The sequence below is a fragment of the Papio anubis genome, chromosome 13 (genome assembly GCF_008728515.1).
Source record: "Papio anubis isolate 15944 chromosome 13, Panubis1.0, whole genome shotgun sequence".
Taxonomy (NCBI): Eukaryota; Metazoa; Chordata; class Mammalia; order Primates; family Cercopithecidae; genus Papio; species Papio anubis.
The window spans coordinates 68,176,233-68,200,170 of NC_044988.1; the positions used below are offsets into that span (position 1 = coordinate 68,176,233).

At 49.7% G+C, this 23,938-nt stretch overlaps 1 protein-coding gene across 2 annotated transcripts in view; it reads left to right on the plus strand.

Moving 5' to 3' along the window:
* The window catches only part of COL15A1 (collagen type XV alpha 1 chain), a 127,624-nt gene that overhangs the window by 14,190 nt on the left and 89,496 nt on the right, over positions 1-23,938 (plus strand). Inside the window, exon 1 of one of the 2 annotated variants that reach the window (XM_009188425.4) lies at positions 17,098-17,439. The exons of the other annotated variant lie outside the window; for it this stretch is intronic. The gene's annotated coding sequence lies outside the window, so the exon portion shown is untranslated. Of the gene's footprint in view, positions 1-17,097; positions 17,440-23,938 lie in introns of those variants that run through there. 2 annotated transcript variants of the gene reach the window in all.

Consider the following 23,938-nt stretch of genomic DNA (forward strand, 5'->3'; position numbering starts at 1 on the left):
TGTGCCTGGCCCGTGGCCAGTACTCAGGCAATGCCCTTTGAAGGAATAACCCAGTGGAACCCTATTATGTTCAGGTCACCACCAGCCACGGAGGAGCCCATGACATGCCTGAGGCAACTATGGCAACGGCGCGGGACACAGTGGAGACTCCCAGAGCCTCAGGATTAACAATCCTTTGCTCTTCTTCTGCTGTGGGCAAATCACTGTACCTCTCTGGGCCTCCTTTTCCCCATCTGAGAAATGAAGGGGTGGAAAGGCAATTCTAAAAGCATCGTTAGCATGAACATTCTAGGACATCTGAGTTCAGTTTGGCCGCATTTTGTGGCAGTTGGGGACAGTGATTCGGCTCAGCTCTGCTCAGCCCTGTTCATCCCACTGCTGAGCACATCCTTCACTGTCATCCCATTCACAAAGTGGGATACAAAACTGCACAGCAACTGAATGTATTTGGTACAAAACAGAGACTGCAGCTGCGCATTCCCCCTGTCTAGTTAAAATGCCAAATTACTCACTCTCCCACGGAAAGAAAAAAGGAGCAGGGGGGAAGAAACCATTTCTCACTGCAGAGTTTTTCCATGTGACATATTTTCTAATTTTATTTCAGGTCTAACTGTCTACAGTAGATGGCTCCATATCCCCTCCCCTTTTAGGATATGAGCTTTCATTAAGGAATGAAATGGCTTTATTTGTTTAATATTTGCAAGTGTGGGTTGATATCAAATTGCAACTGAATGTCTTCATTTTCTCTGCTGGGGGAAGTTCTCTAAGATGCCCTGCACTGGTTTAGTGGCTCGGATTCCTTGGTTCTAGGCCCGGTCACAGGAGCTTGGCCAAGTCCCTTCCATTCTCTGGACTCAGATACTCAATCCACAAAGTGAGGAAAAGGCTGGCTCATCACGGAGATAGGGTGGCTGGATTGGAAGCCGTGGCTGATGCACCCCGTTTCTAAGAGTGGTTCCATTTGAGACTGTGTTGGAATAGTATGCATCTCAGTTTATGTCTGTGCGCAGCTCCTATCATCTCTGCACTGTTGCTTTAGTTCATGGAATGGCTGAGAAATTTTTCATACCTGGAAAGAGTACTGTAGCTTTGTTTTAAAGAAATTAATTCTGGCCGGGCATAGTGGCTCACACCTGTAATCCCAGCACTTCGGGAAGCTGAGATGGTGGGATCTCTTGAAGCCAGGAGTTTGAGACCAGCCTAGGCAACATAGTGAGTCCCTGTCTCTACAAAATAATAATAATAATAACATTAATAAAAATAAAACGATCTGGGTGTGGTGGCATGCACCTGTAGTCCCAGCTATTCAGGAGGCTGAGGCAGGAGGATAAATCAGTTGAGCCCAGGAGTCCAAGGCTGCAGTGAGCTGGGATTGTGCCAGCGCACTTCAGCCTGGGCAACAGAGCGAGACCTTGCCAAAAAAAAAAAATTAATTCTGCCCCTGCAATGTCTGGTTGCATGCAACCTCTCCTTCTATCTTCTTGCCCTACCTGGCTTCAGGCCTGTGTTACTTATTTCTGATGGGTTGCTACAGCAGCTCCCTGGCCAGCAGGATCTCTCATCTCTCTGTCCTCTAGCACAGCTTCTCACTGTGAGTCAGAGTAATTTGTCTAAAACACAGGTCCCATCACTGTCACATCCCCTCTCAAAACCCCTCCATGCTTTCCGTGACGCACAATACATTCCACACTCCTTGGGTTGCAGTTCAAGGCCTCTTCTCCTCTCACATCCTTCCCCATGCCCTGGCTCTACCACCCTGAACTGCTTGCTGGTCTCTGAATTGACCATCCATGTTCCCTTCTCCAAGCCTTTGCTTGGGCTGTTCCTCAGCCTACCCTATGGAAATCCTCCTTTGCATTTTCACCTTGACAGACTTGCTGCTCAAACTGTGGTCCCTGAACCAGCCACATGGGCATCACCCAGGAGCTCATTAGAAACAGAGTCCCAAGGCCGGGCACGGTGGCTCACACTTGTAATCCCAGCACTTTGGGAGGCCAAGGCAGGGTGATTGCTTGAGGCCAGGAGTTTGAGATCAGCCTGGGCACCATAGTGAGACCCCATCTCTATAAAAAATGAAAAAATTAGCCTGATGTAGTGACATGTGCCTGTAGTCCCAGCTACTTGGAAGCCTGAGGTGGGAGGATCACTTGAGCCCAGGAGGTTGAGGCTGCAGTGAGCTGAGGTCACACCTCTGAACCCCAGCCTGGGTGACAAAGGGAGACTCTGTCTCATAAAGAAAAAAGAAAAAAAAGAAAAGAAATACAGGATCCCAAATCCTGCCTCAGACCCACAGCATCAGATCTAGACCCACAGCACCAGATCTAGACCCACAACATCAGATCTATACTTTAACCAGACCCCCAGGTGATGTGTGTGGCGCTCAAGTGTAAGCTGCAGTGCTGTGTAGTTTGGTGGGCAAATGCTGGAGCTGGGCAGTCAGACAGCTGGCCTGGTTCCGGGCTCTGCATGTATCAGTTGGTGACCTTGGACAATGTACTAATCCTTTTGAAACCTCAGTTTCCTCATCTGTAGAGCAAGGAAACTATAAATGAAATAATGTCCCAAGCTCTTAGCATAGTGCCTGGCACATGGAAAAGCCAGTGACCAGTAACAAGGTTCCATTTCAGTACTAGCTGATGTTGTGCCTAAGCTGTCCTGCATCCTCTCTCAGCATTGCTTGTGTCGGGTTTATTCCATCAGGGGTGAGAACTTATTTGCAAGTCCATCTCGCTGAGGATGGGGAGGGCCAGGAGCATGTCATTCATGTTTGGAGTTTAGAATCATTGACCATCCAGTGGAGGGAGATAAACAATCGTAATCCGATGTGGGGAAAGTGAAACATAGCTAAACAAGGACTTTGCAAAGTGGGTGGGATCAAATTCATTCCAGAGTTTCTGCCCTTGGTAGAAATGGTCATTCTGCCTGTTGTAACCTGGGAGCTTTCTCATACATCCATTTGTTCACCCCACTTTTAGGTAATATGTATTGACTGTCCTCTGAGTACAAGCAATGTATGATATCCTGGGCAGAAAATGAAAAGCAAGATAGGCTTGCTGCTTGCCCTCTAGGATCCTATAGTCTAGTGGGGGACATTGATGCTAAATAAAGGATTGTACAAAAAGACTCCTTATGTTTATAAATGGTAGAAAATGTTAGAAAGCACAATGAGAGCTATGAAAGCACATGCCGGGACACTCTCTTCTGTACCAGGGTGTCAGGAGAGTCTCCCTAAGGAATGAGATTTAAGATGGGATCTGAGGGGTGAACAGATTTAGCCAGGAAAGGAGGTAGGGCTGATGGGCAGCAAGATGTGTGGAATGTTCCAGATACAGAGGAACACAATGAAGAGAGGATGGAAGAGACAGCCTGAGTGTGACTCGAACACGTAACACGTTGAGGGAGGAAGGCAGGGTGAAGTCTCTGGGATGAAAGCAGGACCTTCGCCCAGGAGCTGCTTTTCCTAGCCTGGTCCTGGGGGAGCATCTTGGCTTCCTACCGTCCCTCAGTCCTGCAGAACTACTGCCCAGGGCCACCCGGGGTAAGGGCCTTTGTCTAGGTAGAGTGCAGTCAAGTCCCAGATTCTACTACCTGCCTTGCTCCTGCCTCTGCTTATCAGACAGTGAATTGCTTCAGGGTGGGGGCAAAGGGTCTCTACCTTTATATAGCATAAGAGAACAGAATTTAAGAGACTTGCAGTAAAATGCCAGGAAAGCAGAGTCAGAAGAGAGCCCTGAGCCAGCACAAAGAGCCCCTGGTCCACTTTGGCCTCTCAGGGCCTCCCAGGCCATGGCAGCTGTCTGGCAAAGAGGTGGTGGAGGTAAGTGAGAAAGGTTTCTAACAATTGCGGTCTGTGGTTAGACTCCAGTCAGTCCTGGCTTTGCAAAGCTTCCTGCCATCTGTACAACGAAGAGGTCAGACCAGCGCTAAAGCCATCCAGGTCTGACACGATGTCTTTTTATTTTTCATCTCTCTCTGGATCTCTGTATTGAGAACGTGCATCTGTGAACATAGGAATAATTCTCTTGCCAGGGAACAGAAATGCAGTTTGGGGAGGAATAACTCGGGTGGGAGGTTTTTAGATGCTTTCACTCAGGGGACCAATTCCTTCAGACATGGCTGTACTCGTGAGACATGGGGGATGCGTTACGCCCCTCCTGTCGAAGCCATTCCTTTGGAGACCTGCTTTTCAAACGGGTGTGCTCACAGTCCTTGGCTGTGTGACAGTGGCATGCGAAGAGCCACATTGTTTATTTCCTGGAGCATTTTACTCCGTGGTTGGTAATTTGTGGTGAGGAGACAGTAACAACTGGGGAATAATTTGGAACATTTTTATATTATTAAAACAAACAAACACACATGTTTGGAGTGGAATTCAAAACTTAAGTGCTTTTAAAGATAAAGCAGGAGAATTAAATTTTCAAGGTCCTGGGGGGCTCTTTGGCTAGACTCAGGCCCTCAGGTATATCTGATGACAGAGTGCTTTAGCAGAGATGATGTTATATTTAGACTTGAGGTCCCCAACTTGTGGGGGGATATTTAGAATTATTGCAAAGGATACTTGGACATTTTCTGTCTACAGACACCTAACACCCGTGTGTGGAGGGGGCCATTAATGCTTTGATATTGACAAGATGGAGATGGTCACTGCCCTCCAAAGCTTTGGATTAGAACTGTCAGCTCTAAGAGGGAATGAACTTGTCCATCACTGCTGGATCTCTGGCACTTAGAATAGTGCCTGCTATACAGAGGGTGCTCAATAAATGCTTCTGGAATGAATAGAAATGTGTGTGTTGATGGCCATGAGAAGCTTTCGTTTCTCCATCCACATTTACCTTTCCAGGAATAGTGTGTGGGGCTGCTTTAGCATGGAGATCTTGGGTGGAATGTGAAGAATGCTGTCATGCATATGCATGTGGGAGGCTGGCCAGCCCTGCTCCAGTTCAAGATTTCTAAGAATCATTCTTTAGAGGCAGCCTTCCACCCAGCGTGGTCCATGCTGCATTGCGTAGGCTCCTTGTGGGAGAAGGCACAGTTCACCATTTATGCACCTTGGGTAGCTAGGACCCTCTGGGCCTCACTTCTCACAAGGCCTGCAAGTCCCCTCAAACAACTTACTCCTATCAGAACCCACTGGGAACCTGAGGCCTCAGAAAATGCTGGACTTTGGGGATCAACTATTTCAGCTCCCCCAAATTGCAGATGGGAAGATGGAGGTTCAAAGAGAACAAGGAACTTTCTGGGAGCTACACACATTTTAGCTATGTGACTCCCAACGGGTTCCTTGTTCTAGAACCAGGTCTGGAACTAGGTCTTCTGATATCCAGGTGGATGACATCGCTCCATTTTGAAATTCCCCAGTGCTGCTTGATCATATCTGTACCATCCTCAGGGATGTGCCTGACAGTAGTGTGTGGTTAGAGCTGAGCTTTGGAAACATCACATGAACATTAAATCCTAGTTCAGCACTTTTTTTTTACTATGTGACTTGGGCACTTTGCTCAGAAACAGCATGGGTTTCCTCATCTGGATGGTGGTGGTGGGTGGTGGGCATAGGAGTCTTACCTCCTGGGGCTACATGAGCTACTCAGCAGGTAATGCCCAGGAGTGCTCAGGGCCAGGGATGGGGAACCCAGTGCTGGGTCATCCATCCCATGAAGTTAAGGTCATGCCTGTCCCGTTCACCCCAAATCTCCAGCACTTGTAGTGCCAGGCATGTGACGGTGTGTGCTTGATAGCCATTTGTGAATGAACACATGAATGAATGAACAAAAGGGACAGAATATGCTTAGCTCCTGACATTTACCCTGTACCACCACCCTGAGAGCTAGGTATTGCTACTTCTATTTCCAGAAAAGGAAGCTAAGGCTCAGAGAAGTTAAAGAACATGCCCAAGATCACTTGGCTAGTATGTGACTGAGCAGGGACTTTCATACAAGTTTCTCTGGCATCGAATTCCATGTGCTTTGTCCTGCACCATTCTGGGGGAGGCTGGTCCTCCTGGGGTTCCCCTGAGGTCACCTCCCCTCCCAACCCCCCCATTTCTGGTCTCTAGTTAGGAGGTGTCCACTGGGTTTTCATCTTGGAAGGTCTGATTCCCTCTTCCATTATTCTGGCGGTCCACAGGCTGTTCCTCCAGCAAACATTTGGAGACTGTCAAGCTGTACTTTCATCTAAATTAAACAAGAGTCAGCCTGTTTCAAAATATGACTTCAGGGTCACCATCTGTTCTGGCTGTTCCCTTAAACTCAAATCCCATTTCGGAGCCAAATGGGGCTCCAGCATCCCACAGAGAGTGTGTCTCTTTGCACAACGGAGCAGGAAAGTCTGTAGAAAGACGCAGTGTGTTTGATAACAACCCTCGGACAAATTTCTCCGGTTGTTTCTTTTCCCCACTCAGCAGCATCGACGTCATTGCATGTGGACCACAGGTCCCCACCACAGATTCAAATGCATTCCTTTCTATACTGGGGACCTAGTGTGTACCAGGCTCTGGATGAGGCCCTTTCCCATGCCATCCTCAGGGCCATGGGAGAGAGTGGCCTGGATCTTACAGTGGGGGGAACACAACATGCCGAAGCTGCTCGGGCAGTCACACCATCAGTCTGGGCATCAGTTTTCTCATGTTGGGGACATTGGACTGGGTATTTTCTGAGGTCCTTCCCAGCTCTAAAGGTTACCCTGATTCTTCATCGGTGCCTTGGCCAATGTAGGCGAGATTTCACGGTGCCCACTGAAGCTATGAGCGCGTTCTGACTGCGCTGCTTGTCTGCCCTGACTGAATTCACACAAGCTCATCTGTTGGGACGCCCTGGGCTGTTCCCAGGGCAGCTTGATTTTGCCCAGGGCATAACATGCCAAGTGCTGAGAGGCTGCAGGAGTATGTCTCCTGCTGTTGCCAAACTATCGCCTTCGCGCCACATTCCAAATCGCCCAATTCCACCCTCCTCTTGGCAAGAAAAAGAAAGGGCACCCAATTGCCTAGGGCAGCAGCTTGGGGTGAAATGAGGATTTCTCCTAAAATGGTCAGCTGGAACCTTCCTCAGGAATCTGCCAAGGCACCCGGTTGCCTGTTGCATAAATTTTAGTCTCCTTGGCTGGACATTCGAGGCTCTCTGACTCCAGTCTCCTAAAGGGAAAAGTAATTGAGAGTAGCAAGAGCTGGGAAGTCCCAACACGGCAGTTAAGGCCTGCAGTCTTAAGCTCCTTCAGCTTCAGTCCTATCATCTGAAAATGGCATAGCCACAGTCCCCACCTCATCAGACTGTCCTGAGGTTAGGTGAGCTAATGCATCTAAGTGCCGAGCTCAGGGTTGGCCTGTTGTGAGATTAACATTTCTAAGTCTGAATCTCTCTGGATCCATAATGCTCTCCTTTTTGCTCCAGTGCTGGAGGATATCTCGGGGTCCCATTTCTCCCATCCTTGGAATCACTCACTTGGCCCTTGTTTTCCTAATTGTGTGGGTTTGCTCATGCTCTGCTCACTCCACAGTGTTCACCTGTGCGAAGCCTCCCAGGCCTATCTCCATTGGCCCCTCCTTCAGGTCCCCTTCCCAGTGTCCCCCGGTGGGCAGGGACAGCTCCCTCTTTAAGCCTCTGCAGGACTTTCCTGTCCTTTGCTCATGGCTCCAAGCTCAGGTCACCTGTATCAGGGACCTGTGTTGGTGTCTGGTCCTTTTTTTCCAGGGGACCCAATTCCTTGTCCTCTTGATCCCCCAGAGCCCAGACCAGGGCCAAGTCCAGACAGGGTTGGAAGGTGGATGCTGGTTGTGGACAAGGCCAGACTGGGCCCAGGAGAGAGGGAATGATAGTAAAGTCCCCTCCTGACTCTCCTTCTGGGAGGGGAGAGAGCGGACCATTCTCCCCTAGGGAGATGTAAATTATGGGGGCCTTGAGGCCTGTGGATAACAACTCTTAAGAGATTTCACTGACCACATAGTAACAATCATGTCAAAGAAATCAAGAAACACCCCAGGCCTTGTGTTTCAGAGAGAGACTTAGAAAGCTCAGAATTAAAATACTCTTTCAAGCTCCTCCTGTCATTCAAGGCTCCTCCCAACCCAATGCTACACCCCCATGGAGGAGGTGGGGAGCCTTCTCCACGCTGGAGGACCAGGGATCTTACCATTCTGCTCCTGGGATCTCCAGGACTGGCCTGTCCCATCCTACCTTGCCCCATGGCCCCACCTCATGCTCTGACACCCGGATAGGCCACGAGCAGCCTCCCTGAGGCCTCTAGGCAAACCTCAAGGACCCTAACAGCATATAACAGAGAAGGGGAAGCACTGTTGTTCACATTTTCCACCCAGACCGTGTTGTATGGGGGAGGAAGATGGAGGCAACTGGAATTGAATCTGAAGTCTGAGAAGCCAGGGTGTTTAAAAGAGTCACTCTCATCTCAGTGGGGGAGAGCTGAGGACAGCCATTTTGCAGAAGGCTGCTCGTTCAAAGCCTCCTGCTTAGGGAGAGGAGACTGCAACCCCCAGTAAAGCTACAATCAAGACTCTGTGTGGTTATTAATATTATATTACACCTCAACAGTGGGGATCAGGTGAGAGCTAAGCTATTAAGTGCATATTAAGCTAAACAGTGCTAGTGGGATTACTGTGACAACTATTGGCATTCATTAGAATTCTTTATGATTGATGATAAATGTGATGTGTTGAGACGGGCATAAAATCATGCTTGTCCAGAGTCCATTAAGCTCATTCATTCACGCACATGTGTATTATTTGTTCATTCATTCATTCATCAAATGCTCAATTTATGCCTACTCTAGGCAAGGTCTCACGTTAGGGAGGTGAGGGTGACGCTGGGAGATATGGAGATGAAACAGAACACGCTGCCTGCCTCCTGAAGGGCTCACGGGCTGCTGAGGGACACAGGCAAGGGAACAGATAACAGAATAGTGAGAAATTGGGAGCTTTCTGTGAAACTGGTCCTGGGGTGGAGCGGGGGTTCCTAGGGAGATAGTATGACTCACTTGTAGACATCCAGAGAGAGTCCCCTGGAGAATGGGGGACCACCAGGCCCAGCTTAACAGTGTAGCTAGAGTGGCCTTCCCTGGATGTTTTCAGACCCCTGAGGGCCACATGGGGCCAGGGGAAGTGGGGCTGAAGCCAGGAAGTGGCCACCGCAGGCCCCTCCTGGAAGGCATGTGCCGCCCTGCTGTGTCCGGACTTTCCCTGGGGAGCCGCGGCTCTGTCAGAACCACATTTTCCCTGCCTGCAGAACCCTCTCCTGACAGGCCCTGCCCCAGGGCGCTAGAGTGCCCAAGCCTCTCTGCATCCATTGACCTCCAGGGTCTGACTTGGACAGGCTTCCTGCTGGCCAGCCTTCTTCCCCCACAGCTGGGGCCACTTGGCTGCATCACCCCAGGCCTTAGGACATTCCTGTTTTCCATCAGTGGGATCTAGTGATTCAGGGTACTTAGCATCCCATCAGCCTGGCTGGGAGGTGGCTTGAATGCTGTGCTGTGATCACAGAAAAGCGCCATCTCTACCGTCTAGTACTGGGGCCCTGCCTGGGTCAGTCCATGGTGGAAGAAGCTATAGTCCTGCCCCTGAACCCTGTGCCTGGGTCTCTGGCCCCTGCACCAGACATCTGTGCTGCTGGCTGCCTGCTTTTGTCTCCAGGTCCATGACTGCCCATGACTGGCCTCCATTCAGGTAGTAGGATGCCATGTTTGCCTCAACAGCACAGCAGGTCTCAAACTAGAGTGTGCATCAGAGACACCTGGGGGCTGGTTAAAACACAGGGTGCTGGGCCTCAGCCCAGAGTTTCTGATTTTGTAGGTCTGGAGTAGGTCCTGCGAATCTGCACCTCTAATAAGTCCCCAGATACTGCTGCTGCTGCTGCTGCTGCTGCTGCTGGTCCAGAAACCACACTTTGACAACCACTGGTGTCATGGATAAGCAGATGGGCTATGGAGTTTGAACCCAGGTTGTCTGGGTCCAAAACCTGGCCCAGCCACTTACTAGCCGTGTGACCTAATCCCTCTGCACCTCGACCTCCTCATCTATAAAACAGAGGTAATAAGAACGCCCTCCTCATTGTTACTGTGAGTATTGGATGACCCAGTCCGGGTGACTCACTTGCAATCGTGCTTGGACACAGCACGCTGTAAATAAGCATTCAGTGAATGTGTGAGTTTCCTAGGGCTGCAGTAACAAACGACCACAAACTGCGTGGCTTAAAACAGCAGTAACTTAGTCTTGTCCAGTTCTGGAGGCCAGAAGTGTGGAGGTGTGTGGGCTGGGTGGAACTCCTCCCAGGGCTCTAGCAGGGAATCTATTCCTTGCCACTTTCAGCTTCTGGTGGTTGCCAGCGATCCTTGGCTTGTGTCTGCATCATTTTAATCTTTGCCTCTGTGGCCACATTGCCTCTTCCTCTTCTGTCTGTCAAGCCCCCTCCATGTGTGTCTTATAAGAACACCCATCATTGGATCTAGTGCCCACCCTGATAATCCAGGATGATCTCTTTGTCTCAAGATCCTTAACTTAATTACATCTCAAAGACTCTAAATGTAATGAACATGTTTAGGAATGAGGACATGGACGTATCTTTTTTGGCAGTCACCACTGAGCCCACTTTAGGGAACACAGGCTATTATCATTATTAAGTTGTTTCTTGCAACTCCTGCAGTTGGGCCTGGCCTATAGCTTCCTGCCCGGGGGGCGGGGGGCAGGGGCGGGGAGGAGGAGTAAACTGATTCACAGGTTCCAGCTTCTGGTCAGCTCCACTTTATTCAAGACAACCCATTTTCAGGCTGGGGCAGAGAATTCTGCCTATTAAGCTATACTGGCTATGTTATAGCATTTCAGCATGTTCAGACTTCCCTGATCTGAGAAAAAACGCCACTCCCAGCCCCCTAGACTCCTGTCTGGAGCCCTTTGTCCCTGTTAATTGTTCCTTATACCCTGGCAAGTTGTACTTGGCAAAGCATTTTCTCATTCAAAACCCTACTGGATCCTCACTGCAGTCTCGTGAGAGAGATTGTATCACCCTATTTTGCAGATGAGAAAACTGAGGCCTAGGGGGAAAATTGCACAAAACTACCTTTCATGGCAATTCTAACACAGTAATTCATGGGAGAGAAAAGAAGACTAATGTCACTGATAATACTAACTACCCCCACCGCTATGCTTCATTCATCGTGTGCCTTTGCTTGGCCGTCTGCTCAGTGTTTTATGTCTATTATCTCAGGTCATTCTCAAATCTCTCTCCTGAAGTAGGTGGCATTCCTCTGCTGCAGATCTAGAAACTGTGGCTCAGAAAGGTGAAGCATCTTATCCAAAGTTGCCCATCTTTTAAATGCAGACTCGAGGTTGAGTCTTTCTCCCTAATATCAGGTTGCTCAGAGATCCATTTCTGAACTCTGAAAAAATGTCAGGGCAGGCAAGATGAGAATAGCGGCTGCCCAGTGGCCAGCAGGACTAGAGCCTCCTGCCCTCCCAGAACTGGTCAGAAGACAAAGCCCGTGAGAGACCCCCTCTCCTGTTGTCAGCAGACTCCTGTTCCTGGTAGCTGGTAGGGAGGTGCCCAGTGTTGATGCCCCCAGCCATGGGGAGGGAGTCAGGGCAATGGGAATAGAGAGGCAGATGGGCCCAAGGTCACTGAGGGCTGGGACAGCAATCAGGGTGTGCTTTCTAGAGTGGGTCAGCCTTGGGTTGAAGTAACATCCCTGGAGAGCAGCAGAGACAGACTCAACGCCTCGCATCAGACAGATGAGGGCTTAAAATCTCCAGTCTGGGATTTGATAGCTGGGTGCCCTTGGGGAAGTTATTTAACTTCCCAGTGCCTCATTCTTTCGTCTGTAAATTGGGAACAATAAGAGTGGGGTTGTTGTGAAGAATTCAGGGGCTGTAATTAGCATCACCTGGGAAGTTTGTAAAACCTCCCCATGCCCAAGCCACACCTGAATCAACTCAATCAACATCTTTGGGAGTGAGGCGTAGGTATTAGTAAAAAAAAAAAAAAAAAAAAAAAAAAGTCTGCCCAGGTGATTCTACTGTGCAGCCAGGGTTGAGAACCACTGCTATTCAAGTAAAGCACTTCCTGCCCAGGACATAGTAGGGCTCCGTATACAGGAGCTATTGCCCATTCACTCATGCACAAAACAAACATTTATTGAGCACTTACCTGTGCCAGGCTCTGGATTACATGCCAGGCATCACCTGTTCACAGCAGCTGTCTGAATTTATTTATAGACTATTTCTAGCATAGCTTCCAATAGAGGGATCACGGGGTTCAGTGCTTTGTGAAGCCAGAACCCCAAGTCCATAATGCTGGGGAGAAGGTTTTACTGACAGTGAGGAAAGGAGGGAAATGCAGAAAATGTGCCCAAATCAGAGAAACTAAGCCCTGTGTGGAAAGAGCAGTCTGAGATCTCCGGGCCCTTAAGGAGGTAGCAGGAGAAGACGGTGTGGGCTTCAGACTTTCTGTGGGCTCCTCTGTAAATACCTGCCCCTACAACACCCCAGTTTCCACAGCTGTGAGGTGGAAGGGCTTTCAATGATTGGTTTGATTGTTTTTAGCCGCAGAACTCTTCATTCAAATGAGACTTAACGGAACCCAAATTATTAAACAAATGAAGTCTGAATTGCTTGGGTGTGTGTATATGAGTGTAGGTGAGTGTGTGTGGACGTGGGTTAGTGTGTGAGAGAGGGTCTATGAATAGATTGTGAGTCTGTGAGTAGGTAAGTGTGTGCATGTGTCAGTGTGTGCTTGTATGAGTTTGGGATGAGTGTGGGTGGAGGTGCATGAGTTGGTGTATATTGGAGTATATAAATGTGTGTGTAAGTATTTGTATATCTGTGTGTTTGTGTGGCATGAACCTTTGAAAGTGTGTGTATGAGTGTGTGTTATGAGTATGTGAACCTATGCGTGTGTATGACAGAGTGGTAGGAATAACAGATTTGTTCTGTGTATGTGTGGATGTATCTGTGTGTGCATGTGTGCCTGTGTGTCAGGGGGCCAAGGGGCAGGACTTCTCCTGTTAAGGCCTCCTCGATCCCCCTCCCTCTCTCATCCCCAGCCCTGGAAAATACTGCTTGAAACCCCCTGGTCTATGTGTCTACACTGGCCCTGCCAGCAGTCCTGTGTCCCCTTGGAATGCTGGGCCTGATGGCCTCCAGGAGCTGTGGGCTGTAGAGCATCCGTGTCCAGAAGGTCACTGCATGCTCCCATCCCCTGCCCCTCACGTGCCCCCGACAGGCCCCTTCTTCTCCGTGCCATTTTCCATGTGTTTTCCTCCCAGAACCCTGAGCTGAGCCCTCCAGAGCTGCCTGCTGGGTGGGGGTGATGACTCATTTCAGTTGATGTCATCCTCAGGATTCAAGGCCCTCAATGCACTCAAAGAGTCTTTGTTCCCCAAATGGAAAAGGAAAGTCCATACGCCGAGAAGAGCTGAGTACGAAACTCTTCCCAGATACCCATGGCTGCTCATGCCTGCCCGCACCTGCCAGCCTTCACTGTGCCACCTGGTCCACATGGTCCCTTGGCTGGCTCTGTGCCCAGGATCCAGGAACCAGAGGTTGAGGGAAGGGGGTAAGGAAGGGATGTAAAGACCCCCACCACAGCAAGACAGCAGGAACCACTGCTTCTTCCTGAGGTTGGATGTGGCTCTTGCACTGCGGCTAACTGCTGCCACGACTGAAGGGTCTGCATGTGTGCGCATGCATGTGCACATGTGTGAAGGGAGCAGTGGCGAGCAGAGCCGGGTCACAGGATAGGGGAGTCACCCCATGCTCTCAGCAGAGCCGGGTCACCAAATGGGGGAGGCACCCCATGCTCTCAGCAAAGCCAGGTCACAGGATGGGGAAGCCACCCCACGCTCTCTCCCTCCGGGCTGCCCTCCTCAGTTCCTTATCTGCTGGGCCTGTTCATCAATTATGTTGCTAATTCTCTTGTGGCTAGCAGGTGGTTTTGAGGCTGAACGGAGATGCTGTGCACCGACAGCTTGAGAGTGCCCAGCCCTGGTCAGCACCCAACCCAACGAGCGAGAACTCCCAGTGTTTCCCAAATGCTCACTACACACCAGGCCCTGTGCTAAGTAGGGTTCTCACTGTGTTGTCTGTTCTCGCGATGGCTCTGTGAGCTAGGTCCTAGTGCTGCCCCACTCTACAGATTAGGAGGCTACAGGGAGGCGAGGTGACCTGCGGAAGGCCCATGAGTGGCAGACCCAGGACTAAGCCTAGGTCTGTCTGATGCCAAAGCCCAGGCAGTTAGCCCTTACCTGTGGCTGTCACTTAAGAGTGGGCATCAGATTGATGCAGGCCAGACCCTGAAAGACTCTGATTCCATAGGCCCAAGCGGGGGGGGGCAGACCTCTGACTTTTAAAAGCTCCCAGGGTGACTCTGATATGTGACTAGGGCTGCAACCTTCACACCGTGCCACCCTACCTAGTCCCATTTGAATCTTGACTCCAGCTGCTTATTAACCTCATGGACTTGGAACAGTAATTTAAGCCTCAGTTTTCTAATCTGTAAAATGGGGATAATAATGTCATCCATCTCATAATCAAGTGTAAGGATGAAGTGATTTGTGGAAAGCCCTTTGAACAGCACTTGGTATGCAGCAAGCCTGCAGAAAATTTTAGCTGCTGATACTGTTGTTTCTTGGCATTCTGTTCATTGAGAGTCCCCTCTGCCAGGCTCTGTGCTGGTTGCCGAGGACCGAGAGATGAGTTGGCATGGCCCATGCCCAGGGCCCATGTCAAAGCATATGAGAGCAAGGGGTACTGGCCACTGGACTGCAGACGGATGAGGGTGTCTGGGAGGAAGGATGGAGGGGGACCGTGGGAACACAGAGGTGTGCAGCTGTGCCTGGGAGAGCCACAAGGAAAGCTTAGAAGGCAATGGGCTATAACAGGCAGAGCCCAGCTTCACATCTTCAGTGCTGGCTGCTGCACTGAGGATTCTGAGTGAGTGACTTCCTGTCTCTGGGGCTTGATTCTCTCCTCTGCAAAATGAGAGAGTGATCCCTGCGTTGCTTCCCTCCTGGCAGAAGGAACAGGTGAGAGGATGCTTTGGAAACAGGAGAGGATACTGGACAGGTGAGGACTACTTCCTGCTGGGCTAAGTGCTTTTCAGCTGCTGGCCAGGAAAAGCAAGCTTCAGCCAGGACCCCAGCTCCAGGCCTCCTCAAATCGTCTTCTCCTCAGTTTAGGTCAGAGGCTCAAGAAAGCAAGAACGAGAGAAGAAGAGAGAAAGAGAGCAAGAGAGAAAGAGAGAGAGGGAGAGACAGAGAGGGAGGAGAGCTTATACAGTAACTTCATTGAGCAGGAAAATTCCTATGCTATATATGAAAACCGGAAAAGAGAAGGAGGCGTTCTAAGTTTATATGTAGAAAAATGCTCTTCTGTAATTCAGAAAAATAGAGTCTTTGATTGTGACCGAGCCAGGTCTCCTTTCTAAGTTGATCCAGGATTTTTTCCTTGGCAGGGAAACAGTTCTTTTTCTAAGAAATGCATCGGGTGATAGGTTTTTCTAAGAACCTCTCGCATCTTTGCTGGGTGCAGATGGACCCTCAGGCACCGTGAGTTGTGTTGTGTTCATTTTCCTCAGAAAGGGAGTCAGGTGGAACCAGGAGCCCCCGGAGACTCCAGCCTGGGTGGGGCTGAGTTTCCACACAGGCAGAGAGCTGTGACATTTTCCTGAGCACAGTGCTCCTTGCCTCTGGCCAGGCCTTGCTGGCCAAAGACAAGGAAGTCTATGGGGAGGGCTGGGTTTGTCCCGGCCCCTGTTGGAGTCATTCCTTCCAGGCCTGAAGGCTGTGGACTGAAAGAACCGGCAGTTAGGGGTGGTTAGAAAAACTGAAACACAGGCAGGAGACAAGGAGGAGGCAGACGATGAGGTTGTCAGACCTGGCAGGGGCCTTTGGAAAATATTTAGTCCAAGGCTCCAGTTTGACAGATATTGAACCTGAGACTCAGAGAAAGGAAGGGACTGCTCAAAGTCATATGCCAAGTTGGTGGCAGAGTCCACCTTGCAGGATGAGGCCCTTTCCACCACCCCATGCAACATCTGAGAGGTCAGGATGTAGAAGTTGAGGCCGACTTGTGTGTGGTCTCAGAGGGGTAGAGCTAGGCCCAGCCAGGTGGGTGGGAGTTGCAGGGAGAGTTGCCTCAGTTCAACATGAGAAAGGACTTCTGAAGACTTCGAATTGTGCAGCAATGGTCAGGTGGCCGTGAGTGGAGATGAGCAGGTGGAAGCCAGGTGGCTTTGGATGGGTGAGCATCGTAGGAGGCTCCTCCCCAGATGGTGAGCTGCACTGTCCCACATAGTCTGCGGTTGCTGAACTCCTGTCCCTCCAGGGAGGTGGGAGAAAGGGAAGTCACATGCCAGAAGGTGTGATTTAGACATACCCAGGGTCCTTGGGGGCCACCTCTCTGTAGGGGTGTCCAAAGGGCAGGGAAAGACCAGTCCTAGAAGATGCAGGAACCCCACCCTCCCAACTCTCTGGCAGGACAAGCTGACAAAGGGCAAGGAAGAGGGACACGTGGCTTCTCCGAGGGTCTGCCCCCATGCTGCAGGCGCAGAGGAGGGGCATTGAACACCTCTTCTCCCCAGGGGCTGAGTGCCAGGAAACTCAGGCGAGAGGAGCCCTTCTGGGGTCCCAAGGGCAGTCCCCCCACCTTACCCTACATACCCTCATCCTACTGGTCCAGCCCCAGGCCACAGGCAGTACAGGGTCATCTGGACCCTCTGAGCCCCGGCCCCCCAGTGGGAATACACGGATCCGCTTGCAGGAGTCACCGTGGCCCCGTTTAAGCAGACTGAAGTGTGCCATTGGTCTTTAGAGACGTGTGTGGGAATGGTAGAGACGCAGGAGGGGCACCTTCGGCCTTCCCCAGCACTCGGTGCAGGGAAACAGTCGAGGAAGGAAGGGAGGCGTTATGGGTTCTAGGCCTGGCTTGGCCACACTCACTGCATGACCTCAGACCTGCTCTCTTGGGTCCCTTACAGACCTCTCGGTTTGAGTCTGTTATTGGGATCCCAGTTCACAGCCCAGGTGAAAAGCCTTCCTTGCAGTTGGTGGAAGCGCAGTTCCCGTAGAGACCGCCAGGGGCCGCTGCCGCGCACAGTCCGGGGCGTCCTCAGCCTCCCTCGCGCCTCTGTCGGGACATCTCCGTAGCGTTCCTTCACCCGGAGCGGAGCGAGGAACGCTCCTTAGCCTCCTCCGGCCTTAAATACTAACTATCGCGAGCGCTGGGCTCAGGTCCCGGATGATCATCTGTGAGAGGGAGCTTTGCAAAGCCAGCTACAGTTCTCTAGGGAGGCAAGGCTCCAAAGCTCAGGCTAGTCCCGGGCACTGCTTCAGGACCCCACAGATGCAAGGACTGATTCCATCCCATCGCACGGAAGGGGAGACCGAGGCCCAGCGGGGTAGGGGAGGTGCCAGATGATGTCCCCGAGCCTGTGGCAGAGAGGAGGAGGAGAGGTGAGGGTTCGCTCCTGTTCTTCATCTCTGGCCAAATCGCTGTCATCTGTGTGGAAGGAAAACCTGAACCCTGCTCTGTTTGTTTCTTCATGGCTGGGATTCCGCCTGGTTTCCATGGAAACTGGCTTTGGGCCCTTGGGAGGAAAGTCGCACCCTGCCCTGACTGCTCAGATTTCCCTCTGCCTCTGAAGCCGTCTGATTTCTCCTCTGCGCCCTGAGGAGGGGCCACCCTAAAACTGCACTTTGGAGTGTGAGCTAGATTTGAGGGAGGAAGGCTCAGGCTGTGTCTCCCTGTGTCCGTTCCTTCATCTCCTTGGCTCTGTGGATGTTTAGAGGAGGGGGGATGACTTTGGCCCTTTTTGCAGAGTAAGATTGGGGCCCGCGTGTGTTGGGGTGCTGCTGAGCCAGACTGGAAAGAGTTAGATGTGAGAAGATGGGGAAGAGTGATGTCACTAGAAGGAATAGCATGAGTGAAGGCAAAGACAGAGGGGGAGAATGAGGAGATGAAGCAGAAGGTGTCTTGAATGGAATTTTGCTTTTATGCTGATGGCACTGGGGAGCCATTGAAGGCTTTGGAGCTTGTAATAGGAGCAGATGACTGCTAATGGTCACCTAGATAGTGAGCTGCTTGAGCGCACATGTTCCAGGCTTAGCTCCATGTCTCCAACGCTACGCAAGGCACAATGTGGGGGCTTTAGAAATATGATCAAATTCATGAATTGGAAAAGTAAGTTGAAAAACCCCCATTGGAAATGAAGCTGTCTCTAAGCATTTATGAAGTGAGAGAATAAGACTGGTCAGATGTAGCCCCAGGAGGTGTTTGAAGGCAGTGAAAATACATAGAATAAATCACAGTGGATGTGGCTCTGAGAGTCCATCTGGTCTAACTCTCTGATGGAGAAACTGAGATCAAGGATGGGGAGCAGCTGGCCCAAGGTCACAGACAGTGTCTTGAACCTGAGTCCTTCCTCCCCTCCCTGGGTCTCTCATTGCCCCATGGATTCCTGCCTCCCACATGGGCTCCCTGGGTCAGTGGACCCAGCGTTGTGGAGGTGGGAGGGAGCCTGGACTTTTCAGGTGATGGATGGGCATGCAGTGAGGTCATTGTTGGATATTGGACTGGAGCCCAACCCCAGTGACTCTCACCAGGGCCTCAGACTGTGAGCCTGGCACCTTCAATTCTGGAATGCCTAGGATTTTTTATATATGTATATACTTTGAGTTCTAGGGTACATGTGCACAACATGCAGGTTTGTTACATATGTATACATGCGCCATGTTGGTGTGCTGCACCCGTTAGCTCGTCATTTACATTAGGTGTATCTCCTAATGCTATCCTTCCCCCCTCCCTCCACCTCATGACAGGCCCTGGTGTGTGATGTTCCCCACCCTGTGTCCAAGTGTTCTCATTGTTCAATTCCCACCAATGAGTGACAACATGTGGTGTTTGGTTTTCTGTCCTTGTGATAGTTTGCTCAGAATAATGGTTTCTAGCTTCATCCATGTCCCTACACAGGACATGAACTCATCCTTTTTTACGGCTGCATAGTATTCCCGTGGTGTAAATGTGCCACATTTTCTTAATCCAATCTGTCACTGATGGACATTTGGGTTGGTTCCAAGTCTTTGCTATTGTGAATAGTGCTGCAATAAACATACGTGTGCATATGTCTTTATAGCAGCATGATTTATAATCCTTTGGGTATATGCCCAGTAATGGGATGTGGAATGCCTAGGATTTAGTTCAGCCAGCAAACACTTCCTGAGGACCTGCTCAGGGACAGAGCCTGGGTGTGGGGGGGACAGGGAGAAGTGGACCCCAGTTCCTATACTTAAGGAGGTTCCAAGATGGTAGGGTCTGACACCTCTGTAATATAATGCCATATATGCTACATAGAGTCAAGGCCAAGTGCAGGAGCAGGAATGCCCAGACTACCTGGTGGGGGAATCCAAGAGGACTTCATGGAGGAGGTGATGACATTGAAGTTGGGTCCTGAGATATGTGGAGCAGTTCCTCAGGTGTAGGGAACAGCATATACAAAGGCTCAGAGGTGTAAAAGGTAGGACCCATTCAGGATACCTTGAGATTTCCAGTATGACAATTGCATGGGGAAATAGCAGGGTAATAATAATAGTGAAAGAAATGGCAGCTACCATTTATTAAGCACTCTGTGTGCTAAACAGTGTTCCAAACATTTTAGGTATATTATTTTATTTAAGTCACACAATTGTCCTCTAAGAGAGGTATTATTATCTGGGGATAAGTGTGGGCCACTTCCAAGAATCCTCAGGCTGCAGAGTTCCATGATCAGCCTCCATCGGCATGCTCTGCGCCAGTCCCCAGTCCCCTCCAGAATGGTGGGATATCTTCCCACCAGCTGTGATCTCCACCCTCCTCCCTTCCTGCCCAGCTCCAAGCCATCCCAGGTCAAGCCCATGGACCCAGTTGCTGGGCTTGTTTGTCTTGGCTCCCTGGCTTCTCCTCTGCTCCCTGGTGGCTGCCTGAGCAGGTGGCCCTCCTGCTGGAGGCCAAGGGGAAATGAGCCAGCAGGCCCAGGCGCAGCCACGAGTGAGTGTGGGTCACTCCAGGCCGGGGTCGTCCCCCACCATGCCATGCCATGGGACAGTGGATGTGGAGGGATGTGGTGGGGGTTGCTGAGAGCAGGGCTGGGCTGCTGGGGCTGACTTGGGCTTGCTCTAGATTCATGGCTGGGCTCCCTCTTGGCGGACCCTGTGGAAACAAGGCCTGCGGGCCAGCGCCTATCCATGTGTCCTGTCTTGAATGGCTGAGACCTAGGGGGATGGAGTGCGGGAGGGTTAGGAAGGGATCTTTTTTGCAGACTTTGGTTTTTGTTAAGCTTATACCTTGCATTTCCCATCTGTCGTCTCACTGAATCCCCACATGGGAAGTGGGCAGGGACCTCCCCTGATAGCAGGAATTCATCGCCCAAAGGCTTTGTGTTTGGTAAAGAGCAAAGGCAGGATCTCATCACAGCTGTGTCCAAAGAGGAGGATGTTGTCCGCTGCAGGCTGCCTCCTTTGCCCCCACTCCAGCTGACCAACCACCGGCCAGGGCCTGGAGTGGTCGGGGGCTGTGGGAGGGCTCTGGGACTCATGGTACCAAGACTCTGCCCCCCTTGCTTTGCTGCCCCATCTGTCGCTTCCTGGCTGTGCCTCCTGGTCATGGAAGTCTCCCTGAACATCAATTTCCCTATCTAGAAAACAAGGATGTTGGATAGATTCATGAATTTTTGTTTTTACGCAGACTCCTGGGCATAAGAATTCCCAGAATTGCCACGCGCAAGCATGGATCTACTGGCCATGGGAAGCACTGGGCTGGTTTAAGCAATGAGCTTTCTGAGTGGGAGCCTCTGAGGCCCGTCTCCCTGTGTCCCCTGAACCCCTACCTGGCCCTGGATCCCTCAGAGACACCACTTGGAAACAAGCCACAGGATGTGAAGCTCTGGCACTTTTACTGTCTGTGGCACCAGGAATTTTCCCAGCAGAAAGAGGCTTCCCCCTCCTGTTCCCAGCAGGAGAGAGAGAGGAAGTAGAGGAAAAGCTTTTTACTGGATTGGACACGGGAAGAAGAAAGCAGAGCTATCAGTAGGGTGTTTGTGGTTTTGTTTTGTTTTTATCTTTAAACCGTGGAGGAGAGAAAAGAAATCTCAGTGGGATGTTTAGTTTTCTTTGTTTCTTTTCCTTTTTTTTTTTCTTTCTTTCTGTACAAAGGTAAGCTGAATCTGAGGGAGGAAAAGCAAGAAGAATAGGTTTTATGATTTCTAAAAGTGGATTCAAGGAGTTAATCTCTTTAAAAATATGTGAATGTCTTTACTTTTCATACCATGTATATGCCATAAAATAGGAAAAAGTATAAAAGGATGTCCAGTGAAAAGCAAGTCTCCCAGCCCCCAGTCACCAGCTTCCTTCCCTGGAGACAACCGCTGCCCCCAGTTTCTTGTGTATTCTTCTAGAGATATTGTAATATACCATATATATTTAAATATCTCTTATATATTTACTTTGTATTAGTACATATATTTCCAAATGATAGCAATTCAATTCTGCACCTTGTTATTTTGTCTGTTTGTTTTTACATAATACATCTGCTTGATTTTTTCATGTTAGCACTTAAGGAACCACATCTTTTGAAATGCTGCCTTGGATTTCATTGTGTGAACCTATCATAATTTATTATATTCATCATTCCCAAAGATGGGAATGTTAGGTAAATTTAAAGCACGATGCAGTGAATATTTTTGTATGTACTCTATATTTCACGCGTGAACTTTATCTGTTAAAAAATTCATAAAAGTATGACTGCTGGGTCAACAAGTACATGCGCATTTGCCATTTTGATAAATGTTATCAAATTGCTTCCCACCACATTATACCAATTTATGTTCCTGCCAGCAACGCAGGAGGCCTGCTGCCTTAAACCCTTGCCAACACAGCGTATTCTGATCTTTGCCAGTTTGATAGGGAAAATGGTATCTCTTCGTAATCTTAACTTGTCATTTTCTCATTATGAATGAGGTTGAGTATTTTTCATATGTTTAAGATTTTAATTTCTTTTACTGTGTCTAGAATTTCCTATTCTTTGCCCATTTTTCTTTTGGGTATTCATTTGCTTTGCATGTTAGAGAAATGAGTTTGTTACTGTGATTTTTGTAGCAAATATCATTTCATGGTTTGGGGATTTTCTTTGACATTGTGGGGATTATCATTATTATTATTTGCTATGCAGAACTTTTTTATTTCTATGTGGTCAAATTTAACCAAATTTACCAATATTTTAACTAAAATTAATTTCTGTTTTAAAGCAAGTCGTGAACTGGAGAGGATAAACATTCAATTGAGAATCAAATCTGAGTTCATGGCCAGCAAACACTTCCTCTCTGTTAACCTTAGTTTAGTCTTTTCTAAAATGAGGGGATTGGAGGCTGGGCGAAGGGGCTCACACCTGTAATCCCAGCACTTTGGGAGGCCGAGACAGCAGAATTACTGAGTCCAGGAGTTCGAGACCAACGTAGGCAACATAGCAAGAACCTGTCTCTACAAAAAAATGAAAAAATTAGCTGAGTGTGGTGCTGCATGCCTGTAGTCCCAGCCATTTGGGAGGCTGAGAGGTGGAAGGGTCATTTGAGCCTGGGAGGTGGAGGCTGCAGTGAGCTGTGATCATGCCACTGCATTCCCACCTGGGCAACAGAGCAAGACTCTGTCTCAAAAAAAAAAAAAAAGAGGGGATTTGATAATATGTACACATTCATTCATTTGTTTGTTCATTCACTCATCAGCCCTGGGTTGGTTACTGGGAACACAGATGGCCCAGTGGGAAGAGAAACAAGTCACCCAATAGTGACACGCAGGGGCTATGATAGAGGACCCCAGTGTGTACAGAGACGGCTTCTAATGCGGCCACCAGAGGGGAGGGTGTTGGTGCGGGAGGTGAAGCGAGATTTCAGGGGAAGCAAGGCCTGGGCTGATGAGCAGGAGTCATTCAGTGAAAATAACTGGGCTGGGCTGGGGCAGATGGCACACAGGAAAGCATTCCTGGCAGGGGTGGGAGTCCCTGGGACAGTGTGGGGTGCTCCGGGGCTGTGTCAGGCATGTCACAGAGTAGGGAGTGCAGCTTGGTCCTGACCACAGAGGGCCTCTTGAGCCAGGTGGCAGCAGCCTGATCAGCCCTGGCCCTGAGGGCCATGAATAATCATATTTTATAGAAGATTTTCTAAGCAGGGCAGCAACAGGATCAGATGTGCTCTTTTGTCACGGAGGGGTTAATCATTTTTATAAAAATTGTATGAAATATTTTCCATGAAATTAGCGATGAAGAAAAATATAATGAATACTTCTTTTGAATACCACCTAAACAATTAATGCTATTACTACAGTTGAAAAGCCCTGTGGACCTCTCCCAAATTGTGTCTCTCTGCCTCCCCTAAATGTTGGCAAGAATATGCTGCTGGTGGGTCTGTGACATGACACAGTTGTTTCAGGGAATAATTTTGCAACATTCAGGGAAGTTGTAGGTGCACATACCCATATTATCCAATGATTCCACTTCCAGCTGTGGAATTACCTGCACAGGCAAGCAGGAGGAGATGTATTTAAGGGAGTCTATGGTAGTACCGTTTGTAATATTGATGGAAACCTCACTTTCCACCAACAGAAATGTGAATCAATCCATTGTAGCTTATTTATACCATAGAGTACTGTTGTGAAAATATAAGGCCAGGCCAGGCGTGGTGGCTTTCTCATGCCTGTAATCCCAGCACTTTGGGAAGTCAAGGTGGGCGGATCACCTGAGGTCAGGAGTTCGAGACCAGCCTGGCCAACATGGTGAAACCCTGTCTCTACTAAAAGTATAAAAATTAGCTAGGTGTGGTGATGGACACCTGTCATCCCAGCTACTCAGGAGGCTGAGGCAGGAGAATCGCTTGAACCCGGGAGTCAGAGGGTGCAGTGAGCAGAGATTGCGCCATTGCACTCCAGCCTG